Source organism: Rhagoletis pomonella, unplaced genomic scaffold (assembly GCF_013731165.1).
Source record: "Rhagoletis pomonella isolate Grant_MI unplaced genomic scaffold, Rhpom_1.0 Rhpom_scaffold_00005, whole genome shotgun sequence".
Lineage (NCBI taxonomy): Eukaryota > Metazoa > Arthropoda > Insecta > Diptera > Tephritidae > Rhagoletis > Rhagoletis pomonella.
The window spans coordinates 60359400-60364774 of record NW_023458559.1 but is presented as its reverse complement, the minus strand read 5'-3'; the positions used below and the strand labels follow the sequence as shown (position 1 = coordinate 60364774).

Genomic DNA, 5375 nt, shown 5'->3' with positions numbered 1-5375 from the left:
CGCCTTTCATCAGTTTCTTAAAACAAATTAAAGGCACTTTAAAAATCGGTATGCAAAAGTAAAACACTAACACGCAAAGCAATAGAAAGCAAGAAAAGATAAGTCGAAGCTATTCAAATTAGCTGGCACATTGTTGTGGTACTGCAAATAATAAATTTTGCCACAATTACTTATTAGTCACACGTCGTTGGCATCGTCATATCCCATATGGTCTAGTGGCTAGGATATCTGGCTTTCACCCAGAAGGCCCGGGTTCGATTCCCGGTATGGGAAGATTTTTTTTTTCCAATTTTTTTTTGAATGTTTTTTAGGCAAATTTTTTATTTTTGTTATTAAACAAAATTTCATCACTTTGTAGCTTAATATTAGGATATTCTTATAAGATATCCTATTACATTAAACGAGCAATTCTTGTATATATATACATATATCCATAGGGTTCTCGGAAACGGCTCTAACGATTTTGATGAATTTTTGTACACAGATAATGTTTTGGATGTTAAGGTTATCTGAATAGGCAATATCTCCGAGAAGACTCGTATAAGGTTGCCACCTATTCGAAATTAGTTACAAATTAATTAAAAAATCATAATATGGGTATCAAATGGAAAGTATTTTAAAGATCCCTAATTCAAAAATATTTTTAATAAGGTTGCCACCTATTTTGAATCGCATATTCATTTAATTTTTTGTTTAGAAAAAAAGGTAAAATATTGCTATTCATGGGTACCAAGAGAAATTTCTTAAACAATGCTTTCCCTATACACAAAATGTTATGTCTTAGGATAATAGTGTAAGGTTGCCACTTATTTTCGATTCTACACAATTTATCTAAAACATTGCAATGGATATCAAATGAAAAGTATTGTTGAGAACTTTGGTCAGAAAATATTTTCCATCGAGATTGCCACGCTTCTTTGTAAAACAAATTTTTATATTGTTAATCTCAATCAACATTTTTTTATGTGTACATAGATAGTACATATACGCTCAAGATATGTACCATTCATTCCATCGTATTTCGGAATAGGGTTGCCACCTAAATTTTAGAGTAAGGAATTTACTCAATGGATATGGAAATCCTATTTTTGTTTTATTTATTTCCAAAATATTTTTTTAAAGCTATCCAAATATCGAAAAAAGTATATGCACTCCGGGCAAAGCTCGGCCTACCTGGTACTTTTAATTTATATAATAAAATTGTAACAGGCCGATGTCTGTACATAATAGATACTAAAAGAAAATTAATATGGGTCTTTATTAGAGAAACAGAAGCAAAATCAAACATTTTTAGAATTTTTGTGTCTGTATGTATGTTTGTATGTTAGTCCGCTCATCAGTCGAAAACTAATGAATGAAATTGAATGCAGTTTTCACCAATGTATTTCTAGAGGTCTATCTTAAGATATAGAAGAAAAAAATAGTGAGTTGCCACATGTTTTACAATTGCAGTTTGAGTAAATTGATAAAATAAAGTAAATATTCCAATATGGCTGTTAAAATTAAAAGTTTTAAGAAGACTTACAGCGGAAAATATTTTTGGGTAGGTTGCCACCTGTATAAAAACATTAATTCAATTCATAAAATAAATTAAATATTACAATAAAGGTATCAAACAGCACAAAAATACTTTTTAGGCGCAACAAAGCACGCCGAGTATTTGCTAGTCTATGTGTAGAAAAATAATAACTACAGAGTTGCCACTTCTTTTAGTTTAAGTAAATTGATAAGATATTTTAAATATTGCAATACGGCTGCCAAAAGAAAGCGGTTTTAGAAAGCTTACAGTCGTAAATATTTTTGGGGGAGGTTGCCACCTGTTTTGAAATTCTAGTTTAATTTAATTGATAAGACAAATAGAATTTTGTAATATGGGTATCAAGCTGAAGAGGTTGAGAACATTTTACTGCAGAAAATATTTTTGATGAGGGTTGCCACCTGTTTGAAAAGTTGTATTCAATTATTATCTATACTGTTAAAATAAAAGAAGTATTACCATACGGGTATCAAACTTAAGAAGTTGAAGAAATTTTACCGCTGAAAATATTTTTAAAAAATTTTATTCAGTTAAAGTGATAAGATTAAATAAATACAGAATTAATACACCCTTCAAGAAAGTGCGCGATCTTTAGAATCAAGTTATAAAAATATAAATTAAATTACCACTATTAAATACCTTCGAAAATACATACATATATTAAGTAACACCCTTATTCATAAGAAATAATGTCTATTTCATAAGGTCTTCAAGTTTTTATTTTATTTCTCATGAATAAAGCCACAAGAGTTTGGAGAGGGAGGAACAACACAAAAATAAATACTTTTAAGGCGCAGTGGAGTAAGCCGGGTATTTGCTAGTTTTATATAAAATAGACATGTTTAGCTTTTTTATATATCAGTCAAGGCAAAGAAAAAGAAAATGATAAAACTGCAGAACCAGATATGTTAGGTTATGTGATGTTCTCTTAATTTATATTATGTTTTGTTATGTTATGCTTGTTATGTTGAGTTATGTTGTGCTATGTTATGTTAATTTATTTACATATGATACGTTGTACTATGTTATGTTACGCTATGTTATGATATGTTGTTAAGCTCATTTCACCACAACTCACCTAAGCTCACTTCAAATCACCTAACTTCAAATCACCCCAACTAATGGTGTTTCAACTTATCTCACCTTAACTCACCTCAACTCATCCCACCTCCGCTCAACTCACCCCAACTCACCTTAATTTATCTAAACTCTCCTCACCTGAACTGAACTCAACTTAACCCACCTCAACTCCCCTTAATATTAGTGGTTGCATTTCAACCGCAAGGCGATCACTAGTATATAGTCTGTTCCTTTGAACTTCGGACTAAAATCTGTGGAACTGTCAAACTACAATTTTACTCTCTCAAATGAGAGTAAAAGGAGAACAGATGCAGAAGTGCATAGGAACGCAAAAAGCACTATTTCCTGTAAAAACGTCAGTCGGTTTGTTTACATGTCATTTGTACAACACTGATTTAGCTGAAATATCACTAAATAATTATTAAAATCTATACATATTCAAACATTTCGTTGTTTACTTCCATTTTTTTACAAATAAAAGGTACTTTGCTTTCACCGCTGTTAGTTTTTGCTTGCACATGCAAATCAGCTGATCGTTTGACACTTTTCATGAACTTACAGGAAAAGAAACTCCGGACTAAATCCTGTAACTTCTGACTAGGAACAGTTGCTCAGTTACTCTCTCAAATGTGTTCCCACTTACAGGTTTTATGTCAATAGGAACGACTTCCTGTAAGTTCTGACTAAATCCTGTAAACCGGACTGCTATTGGAACAGACTAATAATAAATTGTTGGTCGCAAGCTTCAAATCAAAGTATAATATCTATCAAGAAACACTCCTAATTTCTATTTAATCTTTACTGTAAATTATACTTCAACTTTGGGTTTTTTATTTGTTGCTTTTAATTAAATTTATTTCACCAGATTCGCTTGATTTTTTCGCAACTCTTTTTATGAGATATGTACGATTAAACATAAATTTAACTTTCGTTATCTTTTATTTGCAACAAAACTTTTACAGCCAATTAATTTTTCTTCGCATTAATATTTATCGTAAATATCCCCTAACGTTTACATATGTGTAGCGTTATTTTACTGAAGTGAAATGTGAAATGAAGCAAACTTTTTAATTAATTTAATGCACCAGGACACACCCCGACAAGTTCAGTCTTCAGTTTTTTTCTCTTCGAGCTATTTTAAGACTACACACACACACACATATAAACGCATAAATATAGTGGCAACTTTTGAAATGTAATTAAATATGTCACAACGTAATAATCACAGACAGTTTCGCGCTCTTCTACTAAGTAAATACATACATACATAAATATATGTACATATACGACTGTTGATGATGACGAAGATACTGCGTCATCTATTCTTCAACTGCAAATGATACGGGAGTAAGTATGTATGTACATATGTAAGTGAGTGGCTATACGAGTAGTAAGTACCTTGACTATGTTGTAGTTAGTTGTGGTGCACACCTGCCCTCGGTTATTTCATGGCAAGTTTAACAAGCAAACTTTTCATTTACTATCTCCCTGAAGTTACTTTGGTACTTTGGCACTGACAAACAACTGATAGAACTTTTGCATTGAGTCAAATTTCCGCCGCTCAAATAAAGAGATGGATGATCCGTAGCAGCGCAGTGCAAACATTTGTGCTGCGCGATATGTATGTGAGGGGTAGCGAGTTGGATGGGCGATGGATGAGCTGTGTAAACTTGGCAAAGGGTTAAAGTTGAAAGTTTGATTTGCCATTACATTGCTTTTAGCAACGCACAAGAATTTCCACTGAATGCTGATATCCAACCAGTTGTTCATTAGTTGGAAAAGCAAATCGGTGTGATAGGCTATCTCAAACGAAAGCTTTGAACAAGGTACGAGTGCGCGTGTGAGGGCTTTTTTTTGTTTGTTTGCTTGTTCCCAGCAAAAAACACGATTACCACAGAAGTTAAAATGGAATCGAATTAGGCGATGGGAATCGCTTGCCGTTTCGCTTCAAGAAGGCATTATTTTAACATGGGCATGTCAATGGCGGTAAGCCCTTACCCGCAGCATTACCTTCGAACGAAGGGAGAACGCATGCATAAACAGAATCCAGAGAAACGACCAAAGAATGCCTTAGAGAGAAACTACTGTAGAAAGCCTAGATAGGTACATACTTATGTACATATATTAAATTGAAAACAAACAAGTAAGAAAGTCTAAGTTCGGGCGGAGCCGAACATTAAATACCCGGCGCAAGTATTAAATATATGTTTTTTCACCCTTCCGAAACCTTCCGCTAGATGGTAAGCCGAGGTGTATCAATTTTAAGTAAATTAGCGTCCTTCAATTTCGAAATATTGAAGTTTCAAGCATTTCTTAAATTTACCGTTATATGAGAATCGGCCGTTATTTTAGTCCGATTTCAATAATTTTCAACGTTTTGCTTACACGTGGCAAGTACAATAAACATACCGAGTTTGGTACAAATTAGTAGAACGGTTACCGATATACTCATAAGTGGGCGGTGCCACGCCCATTTTCCAAAATTTTACCATAAACGTATTTCTTGGTAAAGAATTGTTGCAAGCATCAATTTTGAATAAATTAGCTTCAATATTTAATGATTTATCGAAGATTTTGTATTTCTCTAAATTACCGTTATATGGGATGTGGGCGTGGTTATTGTCCGATTTTAAAAAGTTTCGGCGGTTTTTTATGCTGTACCAAGGCCAACAACTGTGCCAAGTTTGGAAGAAATTGGTGCAGCGGTTACCAAGATATACACATGTAACCATAAGTGGGCGTGGCTACGCCCATTTTC

At 33.2% G+C, this 5375-nt stretch overlaps 1 non-coding gene across 1 annotated transcript; it reads left to right on the top strand.

Moving 5' to 3' along the window:
- The first annotated feature begins 201 nt into the window (after nt 1-201).
- On the top strand, nt 202-273 carry Trnae-uuc. Its single transcript has one exon. It is a non-coding gene; the product is annotated as a tRNA-Glu (tRNA).
- The last annotated feature ends 5102 nt before the right edge of the window (nt 274-5375 follow it).